The 22,596-nt window shown below is 41.5% G+C and overlaps 1 protein-coding gene across 3 annotated transcripts in view; it reads left to right on the top strand.

Moving 5' to 3' along the window:
* Nucleotides 1-235: 235 nt before the first annotated feature.
* The window catches only part of b4galt2 (UDP-Gal:betaGlcNAc beta 1,4- galactosyltransferase, polypeptide 2), a 401,349-nt gene continuing 378,988 nt past the window's right edge, over nt 236-22,596 (top strand). Inside the window, exons 1-2 of one of the 3 annotated variants that reach the window (XM_048601584.1) lie at nt 487-498; nt 642-738. The gene's annotated coding sequence lies outside the window, so the exon portion shown is untranslated. Of the gene's footprint in view, nt 739-1,563; nt 1,673-22,596 lie in introns of those variants that run through there. The other 2 variants (XM_048601583.1, XM_048601585.1) reach the window with 2 other exon arrangements.

Below are 22,596 nucleotides of genomic sequence, written 5' to 3'. Positions count from 1 at the left end.
TTAAAGGCACTACATGACTATTTTTTTAATGAAAATAACATAATTTCAGCAATTCTGCAAAATGTCTTTGAAGTCCAGTCTTTACAAGGTACTAGGAAAAATAAACCTTTGTTATTTACCTTTAGGAATTATTTATCGTGCCTGTGCTCATTTTCATTCCTATTGAAAGAATGCACAAGCAGGTGAAGTTGAGCCTGAGTAGGCAGCGAGTTAAGTGGAATCAATCTTTCTTCCTCGCCCCCTTCACACACTGCACCACCTGGTGGCAGATTTGAATTTGATCCTTGCAGGATTCCGTACCATTTTTTTTAGAATAGTTATGTAGAGGTTCCAAGGCAAATGGTAACATTGTAACTAACCGCTGGGACTGAAGCCAGGGTTTCTACTCCGCACCGATACAATCTGTCCTCCTCTCGCTGGACAGTTCTTTATGGTCCCTCTCCTCAGCCTCAGCATGTAGAGGATTATTACAAGATTTTCTTTTTTTATACGCAATGTGTAAGATTTTATTTTCATGCTTTTGTCCATATTGTCCCCTCCCCCTCTCATTTCTAAATGTCTTGTGTCTTTGAGTGCCTTTTCTAGCGGCGGATGATAGCATTGGGTGTATATTTTTTTTGCACGCTGCAATTTCAATCCAGCTCATTTTGATCAACGAAGAGGTGAAGACAAACAAAGACAGAAGATTTATTCCTTGTAGGAGATGTATCGGTGCTACATTTTGCAGTGGGAAAACAGGTGAGTTGAATATTTTAAGACGTGTCTTGGTCCAGAAATATACGCAGATGCGATTTATTTAATTTATTAAAATTAAGGAAAGCAATACAGCCTTTAGGGTTCTTTTCCTCCTCTCCGGTTCTCGAATTTCTGAGGACCTGATGAGTTAATACTGGGTTGTCTCGCCATAGTATTTAGACAGCACTGATCCTGTTAAATGCTGCTCAATTTCCATCAAATCGGCTTCAGCTGTCAGTTTCGCTTGAGTGGTGTATTTGTTCATCTGTTTTTAGGCTGCTAAAATTGTTGCAATCAGTTAACTATTTTATTTACATTTTTGCAATACTCCATCCATTTTAGTTTATTTGCTGTAGCCAATTTTATTATTTCTAATTATGATTTGCACCTGTACGATGAATTTGAAGTCCCATAGCCGTGGTCCAATCATTTCCCAGTGTGTTAGACAGATCAGTTTTTTCCCCAACATTTTTTCGGCATTTTTCACATTTAAAATATTTTTAACTAGTATTTTAAAATGAAAAGTATAATTGGCTGCCTTCCTTGCATTTTTGTCTGCAAACATGTATGCTTAAGGATGCAAATACATTCATTTAATTTGTTGCCTCTAGCTACAAGTTCTACTTACAATATTGCTTTGTTCTTGGGTTTAAGTTGATCTTGGATGCATTCTGCATCTGCATGACATACTGATAATGTATATTATTTTAAAGTGATCATTGATACATTTATCAGACCATATCAAATGCCTGTACTGGCATTACGTTAATTTGCAGACTTGCTTGTGCCGCTAGCTAGTGTTTTGTTTTTACTTATTAACTCGGTCGCCACGTTGGCTTCCATAGCAACTGTCAAATTTTTCCTCGTGACATGTTAGAGGTGGAAAGCTAGGCTGTGCTTTTAAGGTTTAAGAGTATGAGGCAAGGGTGAGGGAAAGGTAAGTGACAAAATAGTTTTCCTCCCTTCCTTCCTTCCCCAGCTCCGTACTTGGAGGAGTCACCAATCTCTGAACAGTTGTTATTCTTAGTTATAGCCATCTAGTGCCATTCACGAGTCCGAGTGGATGGTGTTATTTTGTTCTCTTGCTGCCCTGCCCCTCATTCACCCTAACCCTGGCGTGGTACACCATCTAATGGTTAGGCTGAGAACTGATGCAGCTTGAGTTTCTTTGTTTTTGCTACGGTTTATATACTTTGAGTGAGATTTGTGACTGATCTGTATCAAGCAGTTGTGTTGTCCCATGTGAAGCTGTACTGTTGAGATAAAATAGTGCTCAAAAAGCAGCCTCAATAAGAAAATTGCCTCAATGCATTGTCTTGGAATTCTCGCATTAAACCACTGTCTTCTATTTGCAAGGTTTTTAAAGCTCTCCTTTGTTTGAGAGGTGAATGATCTGAAGATAACTCAATGCTTTCTGGAATTCATCCTCTATCTTCGTTCTTATTTCTCAATCTGCAACTCTCATTGCTCACTTAGCAGTGTACAAGGTATTCTTCACACGACATGGTTTTCAAGTTGGTTCTGGAACTGACAGAGGGGAAGAAAAAATCAATTGTAGTGATGTCCTCCATTAACTGCAATCTAAGACTCTCTGTTAGTTGCCTTCATTGAACACTTCAAGCTGCTTAATTGAGGGCTTGTACATCCTAAGAGAGGGAGTACCCATTTAATTCCATATGTATCTCATCTTTCCCACAATAAAGTCAGTGTTATAAATGATCCGCTTCAATTCACCCGATGATTATAATTGCCTCACAAAGTCAAGGGAAAGACAAACTGTCAGAAGGTCCTTAATTGGACATATGAGATAACTGAAGCCGTAGTTCTAATTAACAACATTTTTGACTGAAGAATATAACAAACCTTTTTCAAATGAAGTGCAACAGAAAACAATAGCGTGCAGTTCCAATAAAACATCCGTTCACCTTCTAATTCCCTTTGAGAGAGCAGAACTTGAGACAGTAAGTAGAAGTTTGCTTGTTTTCGCCATAACCCTACTGGAGTCGTTGGCATATTCTGGTTTTTGTCAAACCTCCCTCAGTCCATGTCTCAACATAATCCAGCTGTTCAACTTTTTTTTTTCTTTATCTTCGGTTTATACTCTGAATTTTTCCTTCAATTATTGACAGTAGAAAACTGTCGGGTGTTTGTTTCAAATATCTGTACTTGACTGTTTTTCTCCCTTCAACAGTACTTAGCAACCTGGTTTGATTCCTGAACTTCAACTCTTGAAGTTCTAAAGCTTCAACACAAAGCAGAGTGAACATCTAGCCCAGTCACTCGTGTGGGGTATTGCACCTCTCTGGATGTGAGAATTGGGCTCTGTAGAAAATGGATGAGAAGAAGATAAGATCCTTTCAAATGTCAGCCTGACAGACTATGTTCAGAATCAGAAATTGCTGGAGAAACTCAGCAGATCTGGCAGCATCTGTGGAAAGTAAGCAGTGTTAACATTTTGGGTCCAGAGACTGTACTTTGGAACAGTTCTGAAGAAGGGTCATTGGACGCAAAACATTAACGCTGCTTAGTTTCCACAGATGCTGCCAGAGGTGCTGTGTTTCTCCAGCATTTTCTGTTTTTGCTTTAGATTTCCGACATCCACAGTTCTTTGTTTAATTTATTATTGTGTTCATAATTAGCTGGACGGACAGAAAGACATTAGTGGATTTAATCAAGAAGGAGTCAAATGGAAGAAAGTGGGGTAGTTTTACATGAAATTTCTAGTATTTGAATATCACCTTCAAATATACTGGTCAGTTATTTTGTACATGTTTTGTAACTGCTGCTACGTTATTCGTGTACTGATAATTTTGTGACTTTGCCAGTATTATTTGAGTTGGGCAGATCTACTGTGTTGCTTGAGATAAGTTGGGCTTCATAACACGGATGCTAGTGTCATCACAACCACTGACTTGTCAATACATACGCTGCTGTACGATCTTGCAGTTCTGAGATTATGTCCCATGGTTAAACACCGCTCCAAGCTGAAACCTCAAGATCTGGGAATATAGAGAGTGTTGCCCTAGGGTCTTGGGAACACTAAAGAGAAAGTTTATAGTAACACTGAGAAAAGTCCTAGGATCAAGAATTACTTCTGACGGAATCTGATATCTTGGACATTGGGATGGGAAGCACACAGGAGGTGATTTGAGCCCATTGCTGGTTCACTGCAGAGCAGTCCACTATGTCCTATTCCCAAACTTTATCTCCTTAGCCCTGGTCTCCAATATCCATCCAATTTCACTTGAAATCCTTGATCATTCCATTGTTACCAGTCCTGCAGATGACGAGCTCCAGGATGGTATCTTTGTGTATTAAAAAAAACAACCTCTTTTTCTGATCCCTGCCCTTCTACCTCTTGTCCAAAACTTTTTAGATCTGTGACCTCTTGTTCTTGTGTCATTAGCTAAAGGAAACAGCTTTTTCTTTTCCTACCTTATTTTAACCTGTCAAAATCTTGTTTATCTCTACCCAGTCTTTTCTGTTTCCTCTTCTCTAAGAAGGTGGAGGATGTTGGGACTGGTCTGCTTTCAGAGAGTATGGGGAATATGATAAAGAGGTTTTATGGCTAGATTGACCCTCTCCTTGAATGAGAAGTGATCTTATTAAAACATTTTTGATTCCAAGGGGTCTTGATATTGTAAATGTTGGGAGAATGTTACCCCATGCGGAGGATTCTAGGACTGGGGAATATGGCTTAAAAATAGAAGGACTCTCTTTCATGATGGAAAGAGGGAGAATTTCCTCTGAAGGTCTTTAACCTTTTGAAAAACTCTTCACCAGCAAGTAATGGAGGCTGGGTCATTGAATATGTTGAAGAACTGAATTTCACAGAGTTTTGATTGAAAAGGAAGATTTGAGGATCGTGGAGGCAGGTAGGAAGGTGGAGTTAAGGTGAAAATCAGATCGGCCGTAATCTTACTCACCTCTTCAGTATTGGAACAGGCAGATGGGCTGAATTAAAAGCTGATGTTCCTATTTCATACGGCCTTATCATATGATCATGGATGAGAGGGTTTTGTTTAAATGGAACAGATGTAGAATATTCCTGTTCTGAGTATTTTGAAATCTAGAGGCAGGTGAGGGAAATTCTTTGGCACTTAAAGATTTGAATTGGGTCTTCTAGTAATGGAGGATACAGGCCCCCAAATTCTTTGTCATGTCAGGTCTGGGAAAATGGGACCTAAGATGGTGTTGGTCCATTTTGAAACACTGTGCCCTTTACCGCCACATTAGATAGTTGCCAAAATTAATACATTTCTGTCAACACATCAGCTCAATGCTCATGGTTTTCAATGTATAAAAAAAGTTAAGCTCAAAAATGTTTTGAGATTTTTGTTTCTGTAACATATTCAATTAAAATGAAAATTGCATGAAAATATTTATAGTCTATGGATGGAGTTAGGAAGGTTGCAATTATTGCGCAGTGCTGGTGCACTTAAATCATTGCAGCCTTGATTTTTTTTTGTACCCTTGCAATGGTGTTACGTAGGAGTTTGATCTGGCAACAATAAAGGAGCAGTGATATATTACCCATCCAGTATGTTGCATGACTCGAATGGGAATTTAGAGGTGAGCGTGTTCACAGATCATTGCACCTTTTGTTCTGTTCAGTGCCACAGGTCATGTGAAGTGAGGTGCTATTATAGTAACTTTGGTGAGATTCTGTAGATGTTCCTGCATACAGGAAGATGTAGAGTGCTGGTGATCAATGGAGCAGATGGTGAATTCACTAACATGAGAGCAGAGTAGGTAAATAGGTGTCAAGGACAGTCAGGAGGTGATAATCGGCTTTCCGTTGTTTGAGAATGGGCATTACTTACCATTTTTGTGGCAGGAACTTTTCATTTGTTAGCCCAAGTAGTAGACGTTATCCAGGTCCTGTTGTGAGCTAGCATGGGCCATTTCATTATCTGATGAGTGGTGAATAAAACTGATCACCAGCGAGCAACCCCATTTCTGATTTTAACGGATGGAAGGTCATTGAAGTAGCTGGACCCTGCTTGAAGAAATTTTGAACATTTTCTTGGATCTGTGATAACTTGTGTCTGCCAGTCACAATGGTCTTCCTTTGTGCGAGGCGTGAATCAAGCCTTTGGAAGATTTCCTTGATTGACATGCAGTTTTCATTCGGGCTTCATAGTGTCATACTGGGTTCAATGCTGCCTTGCTGTTAAAGGCAGCAAGTCTAGTTTCTCCTCTGGTATTCAGCCTTTATAATCCTATCTAGATCGAGGAAATGTTGAGATCTGGAGAACCTCACTTCCATATTGCTTTGCTGGTTATTGATGAAGAGATGTTTATGTGTGGCAATGTTACTGTTTCCTTTATTACTTTTCTTTTGACAAGTGCGAGGTGACTAAAAGGGTAATAGGGTAATTGGCTGAATTAAATTTTTCTATGCTATGTATAAAACTTCTATTTTATAACTCCATGTAATATGGTATTATTTCCAAAGGTATTATATAGATGTACAGTCAAATAACTATAATCCCATTTCTCTTGCACCTTTCTGATTTGTCTATATATCTGTTCCTCTGTGTCCTCTCTGGCAGTTCTGAGACCCATAGTATAATCCAAGCAAAGTGATCACTCTTTTTTTTGTTGCTTAGCTCTGCCCATATGTAGAGCCTTCTAGGGCATCCTCCCTCACTAATGCTGCGATGGTTTAACTTATCAATAATGCAATTTTCCCACCTCTCTCAAATTTTCCTCCATGCACCCCACCACCATCTCAGTGATTACAACAATGCATTCCCACGTGTTGATCAGTGCTCTTCATCTGCCTTACCAGTCAGCTCCTTGCATTAAAATAGACACAGTTTAGCTTTGCAGACCTCCTGGATGCCTTGTATTGCCCATGTCTTCTCCACTGGCTGAACTGTCCTAGTCATCTTGTGTGTCTGACTGGACCTTGCTCCTGACTTTACTCTTTGCCCATTCCCTGCCAAATTATTTTAAAGCCTCTCCAACAACATGAGCAAAACTCCCAGCAAAGATATTGGACTCATTCCAGTTCAGGTGCAACCCATCGAGCTTGTGTAGGTCCCACCTACCCCAGAGGTTGTCCCAGTGATCCAGAAATCTAAAGCCCTCCCTCTTGGGCTATCCCTTTAGGCATGGGAGTTCATCTGACCTCTCTTTGTATTCCTATGGTCAGCACATGGCACTGGAAGTAATCCAGAGATTACAACTTTAATAGCCTTAATAAGGTTATATTGCATTGAAATTTTCTCAATTTCCTGTTACATTTTTTCTCCTTTAATTTGCCTTTGGTCTTCCATGTTTCGACTTTGAAAATTTTTTTCAATACAATTTAGCTGAATTTATATTTATTTATCTGAAATCTTTTTTTAAGCATCTTTTTCAAACAAAAATCAATTCTTGTTTTTACGGGCACACTTGTTTTCAAAGTCATTACCACAACCATTTGAAAAGGCTTCAGCTGTTTAGCCTCAACAGTTACATTTTTGGAGCTTTTGCTCAAGATGTTTTATTTGGTAGACATCTGTCTTGCACCCTTAAGCGTACCTTTATCTTGCAGTGTGTATGTTTAATAGCTAATATCTTATAAAGTAATTTGTGATCAATCCTGGGATTAAGCCGATAATTTATTGCTGTATTTTGCTTTCCTATGTTCCCTTTCTTTTGGAAGTCAACAGTGAACATGCTCCATTAAATTGTGGCTTGATTTTTTAAAAACTGTCAAGTTGACTTTACTGGCTTAATTGTTGCAGCAACTTCCTATAGGAGAACAATATAATATCATGCTTGATTTTATTATGTTGCTTGGCATTTGTGTATCATCCAAGACAGTATTTTTTTTAAGTCTCTTGATTTTTAAGTTGTTTTAATTCACATTGTTGTACAGTGGCACAGAAATAGGTTGAGGAAAATGGGTCTTTATTCTCCAGAGTTTCAAAGAATGGGAGGTGATCTCATTGAAGCTTTCAAACCCCATAAGAATTATGCAAATGTGGATATAGATGGTGTTATGGACCAGACCAAACACCCTCAAAATATATTCAGAAGATAATCCAGACCCTAACTTTCTTATTTTAACGGTAAGTGCCGAACGTAGAGTTCCATATGCAATTCGATTGGTCAGTCTACCAGATTTGAAACAAAACTCACTTCATTTGTGCATTATTATTAAAATACAACAAAAGAAAGAAGACATGGGATGGTACATTGACTCAGTGGTTAGCAGTGCTCCCTCACGGCGCCAGGGACCCGGTTCAATCCCCGCCTCGGGCGACTGTCTGTGTGGATTTCCTCCCAGAGTCCAAAGATGTGCTGGCTAGGTGGATTAGCCATGCTAAGTTGCCCATAGTGTCCAGGAGATGGATTAGCCCTGGTAATATGTAGGATTGCAGGGATAGGGTGTGGGGTTGGGGCTGAGTGGGATTCTCTTTGGAGGGTCACTGTGACTTGATGGGCTGAACGGCCTCTTTCGGCATTTCTGTAAATGGTCATGTCAGAAACTGGGTGGGGGGCTAGTCCTCAGACCAATCAAGGGGGGGGGGGGGGGGGGGGGGGTGAATTTGTGGTACAGACTGTCAGCAGCACAATCCAAGGGCTTAGCTGTGGTCAGACATCTGCTTGGGGCGCTCAGGGGCCACATACCGGGAAATGGACAATGGTGCATCCAATAAGGTCAGCGCCAGCAGTCGGGGAGTTGCATCTCATCTTTCGGAGGGCTGCAGACATAGAGGTCAGGGGTCTCTAGGGGCTGTTCTTTGAAGTCGCTCAGAATTCAGTCCTGGGATTCGGTGTGTTGGTCATTGAGGAGGGTGCAAGTGGAGCCTGTAGGGTCAGTGGGGCAGAGGGGGATGGTGCTGTCTTTTTGCGTGACAGTACTCAATTGCACGGGTGCTGCAATCCTGATGGGACCTGTCTGATTCCCAGTTTCAGTGACGACAGCTGGGTGCAACAGACAATTGTGGAATGAAATATAGTCGTTTGATATCATGTCAGCGTTTGGGTTGTATTGTGAGAAATCCTGTAGGCTGTTTTCATTTTCCTTGTGTTCACTTTTGTTGGCTGTAAATAAAACCTCATGTTTGAAATTGTCTGCCTGTATGTGATTGTCCAGTAGGGGACAATGACAGGCTGTGCGTGTCTAGTGGGCATCAAGGACAGTGTAATGGTGCTCTAGACAGTGTTTAGATTGGATGTAACTAAGAACTGTGTCACCCAGTGGACAAACAGTGACTAGGATGAGAGAATGTGATTGTACTTGTGTGGGAGTCTCTGCCATATGCCATGAGCAGCACTTTGTGGTTGTTGTGCCATTACATTGCTGGTGAGGGACAACACCAGATTACTAACTGTCCTGGTGCACAGAGACTTTTCAAAAGGGCACGGTTGCACGGGCTACCTATATTTGGCAGTTATCTGCTGGGTGGCGAGTTGTTCCGGTTACAGTGCCTGGTAAAATTAGGAGTGTTTGGAAAGGGTTAGGAATCAAGTGTCAAGCACACTGGATAAACGAATGATAATAAGAGGATGGTCAGTACAGGACTGAAGGTGTTTTATCTGAATGCATGCAGTATAAGAGGTAAGTGAGCTTCTGCTGCACATTGAAATTGGCAGTTATGGTATGGTGGGCATCACAAAGATGTGACTGCAAGGAGATCAGGCCTGGGAGCTAAATATCCGAGGATATACATCCTATTGAAAAGGTGGGCAGAGAGGGTGGGGTTGCCTTATCAGTAAGAAATGAAATTAAATCAATAGCAAGAAATAAAGTAGGGTCAGATGGTGTAAAATCTGTGTGGGTAGAGCTAAGGAACCATGAAGGTTTTTTAAAAAAAAAACATAGTCGAAGTTATGTACAGGTCTCCAAACAGTCGTCAGGATTTGGGTCACAGGATACACCAGAAGATAGAAAAGGCTTGTGAGAAAGGCAAGGTTACAGTGATCATAGGGGATTTCAATATGCAGGTGGACTGGGAAAATCAGGTTGGTAGTGAATTGCAAGAAAAGGAATTTGTAAAATGTCTATGAGATGACTTTTTGGAGCAGTTTGTGGTGGAGCCCACTAGGGAACAGGCAATACTGGATTTAGTGTTCTGTAATAAGGCCGTCTTGATAAGGGAGCTTAAGGTGAAGGAACCCTTAAGAGGCAGTGACCATAATATGATAGAATTTACTCTGCAATCTGAGAGGGAGAAGGTGGAATCAGATTTAATGGTATTACAGTTGAATAAAGGCAATGGTAGAGGCAAGAGGGAGGGGCTGACCAGAATTGACCAGGAGAAGAGCATAGCAGGAAAGACAGTGGAACAACAATGGCAGGAGTTTCTCTGGAGTAATTCAGGAGACACAGCAAAAAATCATCCCTAGGAAAAGGAAGCATACTAAAGGGAAGATGAGGCAACCATGGCTGACAGAGGAGGTCAGGCACAGCATAAGAGCAAAAGAGAAAGCATATAATGTAGCAAAGGGCAGTGGGAAGCCAGAGGATTGGGAAGCTTACAAAGACAAATGGAGGACAATGAAAACAAAATAAGGAGGGACAAGATTAAATGAGGGTAAGCTAGCCAGTACTACAAAAAAAAATTGCAAAAGTTTCTTTGGATATATAACGGGCAAAAGTGGACATTAGTCCACTGGAAAATGATGCTAGAGAAGTAGTAATGTGGAACAAAGAAATGGCGGAAGAACTATATAAGTACTTTGTGTCAGTCTTCACGGTGGAAGACATGAGTAATATCTCAAAAATTCAAGAGAGTCAAGGGACAGAGGTGAGTATGGTGGCCATCACCAAGGAGAAGGTGCTAGAAAAACTGAAAAGTCTGATGGTGGATAAATCACCTGGACCAGATGGACTACACCTTGGAGAGCTGAAGGAGACAGCTGAAGAGAGTGTGGAGGTGTTAGTGGTGATCTTTCAGGAATCACTGGAGTCAGGGAGTGTCCCAGAGGATTGGAAAATCACTAATGTAACCCTGCTGCTTAAGAAGGGAATAAGGCAAAAAATGGGATGTTATAGGCCGATTAGCCTGACCTCGGTCTTTGGTAAAATTTTGGAGTTCATTGTGAAGGATGGGATTTCTGAATACTTGGAAGTGCATGGTAAAATAGGGTAAAGTCAGCATGGCTTCATCAAGGGGAGTCATGCCTGACAAATCTGTTAGAATTTTTTGAGGAGGTAATGAACAGGTTGTACCAAGGTGAGCTGATGGATGTTATCTACTTGGACTTACAGAAGGCCTTTGACAAGGTGTCGCACAGGAGGTTGCTGAGTATGATAAGGGCCCATGGTGTTAGAGGCAAGGTACTAGCATGGATAGAAGATAGGCTGTCTGGCAGAAAGCAGAGATTGGGGTTAAAAGGGTCTTTCTCAGGATGGCAGCCGGTGACAAGTGGTGTTCCACAGGGATCAGCGTTGGGATCACAATGTTTCATTTGATGCATTAACGATCCAAATGAAACAACTGAGGGCATTCCTGTTAAGTTTGCAGATGATACAAAGATAGATAGAGACAGGTGGTATTGAGGAGGCAGAGAGGCTGCAGAAGGATTTGGACGGGTTAGGAGAGTGGGCAAAGAAGTGGCAGATGAAGGACAACCTGGGAAAGTGTGAGGTCTGGTCTTTTTTCTAAATGAAATGCAAAGGGACTTGGGAGCGTTGTCCAGGTTTCTCTTGAGGTAAACCTGCAGGTTGAGATGGTAGTTCGGAAGGCAAATATAATGTTGGCATTTATCTCGAGAGGACTAGAATATAAAAACAGGGATGTACTTCTGAGGCTTTATAAAACTCTAGTCAGACCGCATTTAGAGTATTGTGAGCAATTTTGGGCCCCATATCTCAGGAAGGATGTGCTGGCCCTGCAGTGGGTCTAGAGGAGGTTCATGAGAATGGTCCCAGGAATGAAAGGCATAACGTGAGGAACGTTTGAGGACTCTGGGTCTATACTCAATGGAGTTTAGAAGGATTAGGGAGGATCTAATTGAAACTTACAGAACACTGAACGGCTGGACACAGTGGATGTTGGGAAGATCCTTCCATTGGAAGGAAAGACTAGACCTGAGGGCACAGCCTTAGAGTAAAGGGAAGACCCTTTAGAATGGAGAGAAGGAGAAATGTCTTCTGCCAGACGGTGGTGAATCTATGGAATTCAGTGCCATAGAAGGCTGTGGCGGTCAGGTCATTTGAGTATGTTTAAGAGAGAGATAGATAGGTTCTTGATTATCAAGGGTTGAGGGGAGAAAGCGGGAGAATGGAGTTGAGAAACTTATCAGCCATGATTGAATGGCAGAGCAGACCTGATTGGCCAAATGGCCTAATTTCTGCTCCCATGTCTTATGGTCTTATGGAATCTGACATGATGGACACCACAGAGGCAGGGTACTTAGTTAATGAGGTGAGTATAGTAAGATATGGTGACAAAACGTCTGAGGCTTCATGGTGAAAAATCCTCAAAATCAATGCAACTCACACTTAGCCAAAAATCATAAGATTTAACCCATTGTTTACACAGAGGTGGCTTACATTTTTCTTCTAGCTAATAGGTTCAGCAACAGCTGCTGCTGTTTCCACATGTTGGCTCTTCTGCAATAGGTATTGTTGTTTTTCTAATGTGTTATGTTTTCCTGTTAGGTATTCGCCAGATTAAATAACGTTGTAATATACTGCTATAAATTCATCATCTGCTTGAAATAAAAACCTAGATTCAATCTCCTTTAATTTTGAGGGGAAAACTAAAGAATGTTGCAAATTGCCTCAGAATAAGGGACATATTCTTCCTTCTGCTGCTGATGGACATATTGGGAATGTCAGTAAATGGTGAATGCACAGATATTATTGAAAGTACTCTCAATTGTTGTGAACTAGCAAAGATTGAATTGAAGACAGATTTGATAGCCTGAGTCCTTTCAGTGGGACAGCACCTTCGTGATAGCGACCATAACACCATTTGGTTTAAAAACCGAAAGAACTGCGGATGCTGTAAATCAGGAACAAAAACAGAAGTTGCTGGAAAAGCTCAGCAGTTCTGGCAGCATCTGTGAAGGAAAAATCAGAGTTAACATTTCAGATCCGGTGACCCTTCCACTTAACAGTTCTGAGGAAGGGTCACTGGGCCTGAAACGTTAACTCTGATTTTTCTTCACAGATGCTGCCAGACTTGCTGAGCTTTTCCAGCAACTTCTATTTTCGTTACCATTCGTTTTAAGTTTGCTATGGAAAAAGAAAGAGGCAGTCTGCAAAAAAGGATTCTGGGTTGTGGGCAGGCAGATTTTATTAAAACAAAGCGGGATCTGCCCAAAGTAAACTTGGAACGACTGCTTGTGAGTAAATCCACAGCAGAACAGTGAGGGGCTGGTGGGCGTTCAGAAAGGGATTAGTGATAGTACAGGCCCAACACATTTCATTTCGGGTGAAATGTAGGAGCAATAAGCCCAGAGAATCCTGGATGTCCAGGAATAATCAGGTCTGGATAAGAAGGAAGAGGGAGGACATCAACAGAGTGGATTGGAGCAAAGGGAAACTTTAAGAAAGCAATTAGAAGAGCTAAGAGGGAGCATGAAAAAACATGGTGGATAAGTTTAGGGAGGTATTCTATAAGTATAACAGAGAGAAGATGATAATAATAGGAAACAGTTGGCACGTTAAGGACTGAGGGTGTAATCTATGCGTAGAGAAGAGGATATTGGTAGAATGTGAGTACTTCACATCTGTCTTCACTCAGGAGCAGGAAGATAAAGGAACAGAATTTGACTGAGGTTCTTGAGCAGTTTTACACAGGAGGTGAGGAAGTATTGGAAGTTTTGGCAAGCTTAAATGTGAACAATCCTCCAACTCCAAATGAATTGTATTCCAGACTGCAGTGGGAGATGAGGGAGGAAATTGCAGGGGCTCTGACCCACACTTTTAACTCCTCTCTGGTGACGGAGGAGGTGCCAAAAGACTGGTGGACAGCTAATATATGGTTCCACTTTTGAAGAAGGGTGGTAGACATAAACCAGGGAATTATAAATCACTGAGTCTCACATTTATGATAGGAAACTATTGGAAAAATTTCTAAGGAGAGAAATAATCTCCACATAGAAAGGCAAAGTTTGATCAGGGATAATCAGCATGGCTTTGTCAGAGTGTTGCGAAGTTGGGTAAAGTACTTGTGGATTGAGAGGCAGGAAGTTAGAATTTGGTATTTGTAAAATGCTAGTGGGACAAGCGTTATGTGGTCTCTTTAAAAGATGATGTGTTTTTTTTATGCTTAAAGATTTAAGCAAAATGTCTGTGAGCATTTTGCAAGTTTGAAAGTATATAGAGAACACCTGAATTGAAACATTTGTAACAGAAGGCTGTACAGTTAGTAGGCCAAGCAGCAGTGTTGTTTTGTTATCAAGGCAATAAGCTTTGAGCTTAGCCAATAAATTCGAACCAGGAACTTAGATGCCAAAAACCAATTAAATTTAAATCTGATGGTTTTGACAACATAGGACCAATCCCAGTGAAAGAAATTGATATGACAACAAGCGTATAAAAGTAGAGGGCAGTTGGACAATGACAGGAGAACTAACTGCCATCTGCCAGAGTTAACAGCTCTCAGCTCTCAAGACAGAATCGCTGGCTCTCTCAGACTCATAAGTCTTAGAGAAAGCACCATCTAAATATCAAAGGTACCAGCGGCACAACTAGTTAATATTCCTGACTGAAGATTCAACGGAGGAGGCACAGAGCATTCCAGAAGACATGTTAACTGGCTGTAATTTCAAGAGAATAAATTTATGTTTTATTTTGTATAAGTGGGACTTGTATTTATTGGAACAGCATACCATTAGAATCTTGCTTTATTCAGGAATGGTTAGTCGTTCGGGATTTATTTGGTTTGTTAATAGTTGAGTTTATTTGTTCACTGGAGTGAGAGAAATCAATTGTTACTTGTTGATTGTAAAGTGAGTGTCAGGGATTTAGTTTATTTAACAACTAGAAGTTGCTGAAAGGCAGGTTACACCACTTCTCACACTCCCTTTTACAGATTATAGGGCAAAGTACTCCTGTTTGGGTGTTTTGGTTTTCATTCTTGGTGTGGGGGGTGTGGGGGTGGGGGGGCGGCGGGGTCAACCTTCCCTTTATAACAAGGGGAAGATTGCACCAAACAAATTTAGTTGGATTTTTTGAGGGGGTGGTCCAGTGTGCAGTTGATGTGGTTTAAATTGATTTCAGCAAGCCTTTGACAATGTCCCACGACAATGTCCCACATGGGAGGGTGATGGAGAAGGTTCGTAAGTTCCAGGATAACTGGGCAAGTTAGGCCCAAAATTGACCTAGTGGTATGTAACAGAGTGGTGGTAGAAGGCTGTTTGTGTGACTGGAGGCCAGTTTCCAGTGGCCTCCCACAGGGATCAGTGCTTGGTCCCTTTTATTGTTTGTGATAAGTGATATAGATGGGGAAAGTGGGGGCGTGGTGGTTGGGTGCTAAGTATGAGGATGACAGAAAGATTGACCAGGTGGTTGACAAAGTAAGGAAGAAGATCTTAGGTTACACGAGGATGTAGATGTGTTGATTGGATGGGCAGATCATTGGCAGATGGAATTTAATCTTGACAAGAGTGAGGTTATGCACTATGAAAGAAGTAACAAAACATGAATGGAAGGACTTTACAAAACTCTGAGGAAGCGAGGGATCTTGGGGTGCTTGTCCACACATCCTTGAAGGTAGCAGGGCAGGTTAATGGGCTAGTTAAGAAAGCTTACTGGACACTTGCCTTTATCAGTTGAGACGTTGATTATAAGAGAGGCAGGTTATGATGGAGGTTTACAAAACATTGGTTAGGCCACAGTTGGAGTACCGAGTACATTTTCTGGTCACTGCATTGTAGGAAGCGTGTAATTGCAATAGAAGGGCTGCAGATGAGATTCACCAGGGTGTTGCCTGGGTTGGAGCATTTTCTCTCTGAAGAGAGGCTGGCTAAGCTTAGGTTGTTTTCTTTAGAGCAGAGAAGACTGAGATATAGAAGATTGAGAGACGTGGACAGAAAGCAGATCTTACCCTTATTTGAAGGCTTACTAGGTGAAAGGTAGGACGTTTAGAGGGGATGTGAGGAAAGCATTCTTCACCCAGATGCTTGTGAGAATCTGGGATGCACTGCCTGGGATGGTAGTTGAAACACGAAACCTCACAACCTTTTAATAAGTGCATGGACGAGCAGTGGAAATGTCAGAACATTCAAGGCTATGGGCCAGGTGTTGTAAAGTGGGGCTGGTGTAGATTTAGTGTAGCTTTGGTGTAGACTGAATGGACCAAAGGGCGCCTCTGTACTGTATGATTCTATGAGATACTTGCATTGAGATGGGGCCAAATTAGAATGTGACAGGTTTGTATTTCACTTCAGAAACAAACTTTTGATGACGAAGGTTGATAGGAATTGGTTGAGAAACTTGTGCATCTTTTTATAAAATAGATAATTGTAAAAAGGACACAATATGCAAGGGTGTGGGGAGAATGCAGGATGGTGGAATTTGTTTTAATTGCTCTCACCTACAGCCAGTCGAGCTGACTTAGTTGAATTGTCTCCTTCTGTGCTTGGTTCTGTGTTTGCAAATCATTGTACTTTTGAAATAAAAACTACCAAAAAATATCAGTACTTTGCAAGTACTTCCCTGAGCCAATTATACAGCCCATGCTCCAGGCAAACAACCTTTTCTTTTTAAACTAGGGAATAGTAACATTAATGGTGGTGTTACTGGATTGTGATGCAGAGGTAGAAATAGAAATTGCAGGAGAAACTCAGCAGGTATGGCAGCGACTGTTGAGGGAGAACAGTTACCATTTCAAGTCTGTTATGACTCGACTTTTGAAATGCAGCTCTTTGCATTTGCTTGTAATCTGGAGGCCACTGAGTTCCCCATCCTCCATGGTAACTGGTTGAATTTAAATCCAATTAATAAATCTCAAATAAAATGGTAGTCCTCGTGTCACAGATCATGAAAATACACAATTGTTGTAAAAACCCAGGTGGTTCACAGATACCCTTTACTGAAGAAATCTGCTGTCTTTCCTTGTTTGGGCTTAAATATGACTCGAACCCTATAATAATGTAGTTAATTCTTAACTGCCTTTTGAAAGACTCAGTAAGTCAGTTTGTTGCAAAAAACCACTGCAGAAAACTTGAATAAGAGTGAAACCAGACACAGCAGCCAGACCACCTCAGCATAGTAAAGGCAAAGGAACAGCCTGCCTGATCAATCCAGCAGAGTCCTCCTTACTAAAGCTTGTGGGCTTCTGCCAAAATGGGAGGGTTATACTAGAATCTACTTGAGCAACAGCTTGACATCATTATATTCACTGAATCATATCTCCCAACCATCAGCATCGCTATTCCTGGATTTGTCCTGTTCTATAGAATCATAGAGATCTACAGCACAGGAAAAGCCCTTCAGCCCATTGTTTTTGATCCAAGCAGACTCAAAGACCTAATGAGTGGCAGGACTGAGCCCCCAGAGCTAATAGCACAGTAGTATGAGAGGGGTGTCAGCCCTGAAGTCCCCATTGTCGATTCTGATCCTGTGAAGTCATATGGCATCAGGTCAGACAAGGGTAAGGAAACCTCCTGCTGATGACTATCCCTTCCTACAAAGATGAATCAGCTCTTCTCCATGTTGAATACCTATTTGAAGAAGCACTGAGGGTAGAAAGGACTAAGGATGTTTTCCAGGTGAGGAACTTCAAGTCGATCACCAAGAGTGGGTCCATAACGCCACTGGAAAATCCTGAAAGACACACATGTCAGGCTAAGTCTGTGGCAGGTGGTGAGAGAACCAGCATCTACTTAACCTGGCATTCATCAGTTTGCCTGGCATCTGTGCTTGATGGTATGCATAGGAGTGACCACTACATGGCACTTGTGGAGACCAAGACCCATCTTCATACCGAGCATACCCTCTATTATGTTATGTGTCACTATCAAAATGTGTCACTTGCAAAATGGGCCCAACTTCAAACAGATCTTGCAGCTCAAAAATGGGCATCCATGAGACACTGTGGGCCATTCGCAGCAGAATTGCATTTGACTATAACCTGTGATTTCACTCAACTATTATCCTCAAGCCAGGCAATCAGTCTTGGTTCGCTGAGAAATGCAGGAGGGCATTTCAGGAGCATCACCAGGCAAACTTAAAAGGAGGTATGAAATTGGATGAAGCAGCAGTGTAGAACTACACACATGCTAACCAGTGGAAGCAATACTTGACACTGCAAATGATCCCATAACCCACTGGTAGGGGTAAATGGTAGCATAGTGCTAATGTCACTGGACTAGACAAGCCAGCCCTAACCAAGCTACAGCATTGGCATATGCCCAAAATGTGGCAAGGTATGTGCTGTTCAGAAAAAGTAGGACAAATCTCCTCGGCAACTTAGGGCTGCATCATTCTACACTCAGTCATTAGCAGAATGATAGATAATGCACTTGACAGCATTATCAAGTGGCATTTGCACAGTAATAAACTGATTACTGATGATCACTTTTGCTTTTGCCAGGGTCACTCGACTCCTTATCGCATTACAGCTTCGTTCCAAATATAGACACAAGAACTGAATTGCAGAGATAAGGAGACTTTTTATCCTTTAAAGTCAAAGCATTTGACTGAGTGAGCCATCAAGGAGCCCCAGCCATACTGAAGTGAAAATGAATTGGAGAAAATCTCGCCACTTGTTAGTCATTCCTGGCAGAGGAAACCAAGTCTGGAGAAGGGTCACTGGACCCGAAACATTAATTCTGTTTCTCTTTCCACGGATGCTGTCAGACCTGTGTGGCTTCCACAGTGTTTTGAGCCGGTTGTTGTTGTTGGAGGCCAATCATCTTAGCACTAGGATGTCACTGAGTTTTCCTTATTTTAGTGTCCTAGGCCAAACCACCTTCAACGGCTTCCTCAATGAGCTGCTTTCTATCATAAAGCCTGGAGTGGAAATGCTCACTGCGGATTGTCATTAAGCGATGTATATTCATGACTCCTCGCATACTAAAGCTGTCCATGCCTGCAGGCAACAAGATATCGACAGCTTGGGACATTAAGTGGCAAGTAACATTTCATGCAACACAAGAGCAAGGCAATGATCATTTCCAACAATAGGGAACCTAACTATTTTCCCTTTGATATTAAATGGTGTTAATACTGCCATTCCCCACTATCTAAATCTCAGTGTGCCATTGAACAAGACCAGCCATATAAATATTGCAGCTACAAGAAATCCTGCAGCATGTAGCTTACCTCCTCACTCCTTTAATGCCTGTGCACCATCTAAAAGTCACATGTCCGGCATGTGATGGAATACTTTCTATTTACCTGGATGAAAACAGCATCAATAACACTCGAGCAGCTCAACGCACTCTCGGGCAAAGCAGCCTGCTTAATTGATTCCCAAGCACCACATTAAATATTTACTGTACCCACTGCAATGCATCGTGCATTGCAGAAACTCACCAAGCCTCCTTCCAAACCTGTGGCCTAGAAGAAGAGAGGCGCAAGCATCTGGGAATACCATCTCCTGCAGGTTCCCCTGCAGGTTCCCCTGCAAGATACACACGATACTGACTTGGAGCTAGTATGCTAAAGATAGGGAAAGGGTTGCTTGAACATTTGAGCTCTAACTGTAGAGTCCTAAGTTTGGATGTGGGTTTGAACCCTATCATGGCAAATGGTGAAATTCGAATTCATTAAAAACATGTCTAATGGCTACCATTTAACCAGTGTCAATTCTCTTAAAAAGACACCTGATTCACTGATGTCCTTTTTAGAGAAGGAAGTCTGCCCTTTTACATAATCTTGCTTATATGCGACTCCAGATTCACAACGATGTGATTAACTGTTAAGTCCGCTTTGAAATGGCTAGTAAGCCACTCAGTTCAAAGTACTCCTGTACTTCTGTGCTGGAGTACAAGTGACAATAAAGGATATTCAACAAAAACATATTCTAGATTCAATAGGGATGGACATTAAATCCTGGCCCAGCTAGTCATGCCCCAAATATTTTTAAAAGTTGTGTTTCAGATTGTATATACAATGAATGCTTATCAATTTAACAGACTTTTCGTCTGCAGCCTTCCTCATATAGGAATGTGTTGAAAATAATGAAGTCCAGTATTTTGCTGTTGAGTGTAGGATAAATAAACCAAGCTGTGCAGACTCAGATTTTATTTCACTACCAGTTAACATGAGATTGAATCTAGTGCAGGAATGCAAATGATATCATTCAGTCCTAGATTCCAACCACCAAGGAACAGACAGCCCTCCGGAAGTGGGGTTTATACCAATATCCTACCTTACAAGGGCCGTTCCATATCGAACGGTTGGGAAAGGTGCTATACAAGAGCAAGTTCAATATATCTGAATAAGTGCAACAGGACAAATTGTTTCTGGGCTACAGTCCAAAATTTCTGTCCCTGAAGATGTTGTTACCTGGCAACATTGTTGAAGACAAAAGGTGGTGTCAGCTGTTTCATTGGCATCTATTGGATAATATCTCAATTAATTGGGTTTAACAATGTGCAGTTATCTGGCAATAGAGTTGTTGTTGGAAGAGATGTTAGTTGGTGTCACCTGCTAAGTGTTCCTTGTTATGTTTATTCTGTAAATAGGGAAACTTGTCTATTCAAATCCTTCCTTCCCAGTTAATAAACTGTTTGGTCCCATAATTCTGACACCTGCTTAACTACTACTGAGAATGCAGGTAACCTTTACCAGAATTCTGGCAGTGATCATCTTGAGCTGCTTATGAGGAGATTTCTTATCAGTTTTCCGGTTGCCTCCTTTTTGTGAGCGATCAGAAAGTGGGGTTGATGGTCACTTGAGAGCCTCCCCCAGAGTGTGTCCATGTATTTGGGGTAAAAACCGAAAGAACTGCGGATGCTGTAAATCAGGAACAAAAACAGAAGTTGCTGGAAAAGCCCAGCAGGTCTGGCAGCATCTGTGAGGGGGGGAAAAGAAACAGAGTTAACGTTTCGGGTCCGGTGACCCTTCCTCAGAACGGTTCTCCGGAAGGGTCACCTGTTTTTATTCAGTAAAAATGGATATTTGGATTATTGTGATAAGTTTTGAGCCCTATATCTAAGAAGGGATACGCTGGCATTTGAAGGAGTCCACAAGAGATTTTACAAGAATGATCCCAGAGAAGGAGTTATTGTCATATGAGGAGTGGTTGAGGACTGTGGGTCTATAATTGATGGAGTTTAGAATAATGAGGGGCGATCTGATTGAATGCGGAGGAATGCGGAGAGGCCTGGATAAAGTAGACATGAAGAAGATGTTTCTACTGAAGGAGAAGCTAGGACTCCAGGGCATAGCCTCAGAGTGAAGGGATGACCCTTCAGAGTTGGCACCTAGCCTCCAGTGTGCACCGAGCCCTGGCACCAGACTGTGCCAGGCTTCACCTTGAGGATCATGAGCCTGGGAGATCTCTTCAGATTGCCATGCCAAAAGGGGCTGCCCCACCACTTGCAAAGCCCAAAACAAAATGTCTATTTTTAAATGATTTTGCACTTGCTCAACAGTCCAGAATGTGCTAATAACTATACTAACAATGAATTTAAGATAATCGGTGGAGCTCAGAATATGGCTTATTTACATTTGCTAAAAACAAGGCACCTTCATGTTAAAAAAAAAGGAACTGCAGATGCTGAAAATCTGAAATAAAAGCATAAATTGCTGGAGAAACTTAGCAGGTTTAGGAGCATCTGGTGAAAAGGCAGAGTCAACATTTTGGATCCAGTAACCCTCCTTCATTTCCAGTTTCAGTTCTGAAGAAGGGTCACTGGGCTCAACATTGGAGAGAAAGCAGAATCAAAGACACATTCATAATCTGGTACCGATTCTCTGCAAACAAAAGCAATACATTCAAGCCTTGTGGTTTCTTCTCAGTTACTCAAGCACGGAGAGACTATAGTTCCCCAATACTTTCTCCGTGGCAATGCCTCATTAAATCGTTGGCAACCATCAACACTCCTTTTCTCCTGTCGTATGAATTGTTGTGAAAGTTTGAAATGTAGCATTCTTACATTCTTCTTGATCATTACAAGATAAGAAGCTTCAGCACATGTCTGTCTTTTCAGTACTCTACTCTCTGAGAAAATATTGATTACTGACTGAAGATACAAAGTAAATCAAGCAAATGCCACGTTCAACAGCTAAATTATCAATATTCTGTCTATAGCTCATTAGTTATCTCTTCAGTCCAGCAGGTTTTCATCTAATTTTGTGAAAATTCCACAAGCAGAGCTTATAGCTTTTTCTAAAGCAGCTATAGCTTCAATAGTGTTTTAATTTAATGAATGACTGTGAGGGGATCTTAGTTTTCCAGCTGCTTTATGATTTGCCATTGCATCTTCAATTAATTTCAATGCAATGTGATCTGGTGGAGCTTTGCAGCATGCCCCAGCAAGGGGGTCTGGTAGCCTCCGAGCCCCTTGTCTATATCATGAGGGCATCATCGATCACCCCGATACCCTTTCCAATTGAGTGCAGTAAAGATTCAGCTTAATATAGGTGGACATCGCCTCTTCCTTACCACAATTCTGTAACTTGTCGCCAAGTTCACTGGGTGCCTTGACAGAGCTGAGGATCTGACCAAATAAGGTCTGTTCCCACACTGGAAGCCTGTTGAGGGAGCAGGGACCACAAGTGATTAAAAACAATCTTGTACCTCAACTATATTTAGGTGCTATTTTTGCTGTGCTTATTTTAATTTGTTCATGGAATGTGGGCATTGTTAGCTAGACCATCTCTAATTGCCCAGAGGGCATTTCAGAGTCAATCACATTACTGTGGATCTGGAGCCACATGTAGGTTAGATAGGTAATTACAGCAGTTTCCTTCCCTAAAGGACATTAGTGAACCAGGTGGATTTTTTC

Source organism: Rhincodon typus, chromosome 10 (assembly GCF_021869965.1).
Source record: "Rhincodon typus isolate 14 chromosome 10, sRhiTyp1.1, whole genome shotgun sequence".
NCBI classification, from domain to species: domain Eukaryota; kingdom Metazoa; phylum Chordata; class Chondrichthyes; order Orectolobiformes; family Rhincodontidae; genus Rhincodon; species Rhincodon typus.
Note: the sequence above shows the minus strand (reverse complement) of the source record. Positions and strands in the feature narration are given on the sequence as shown.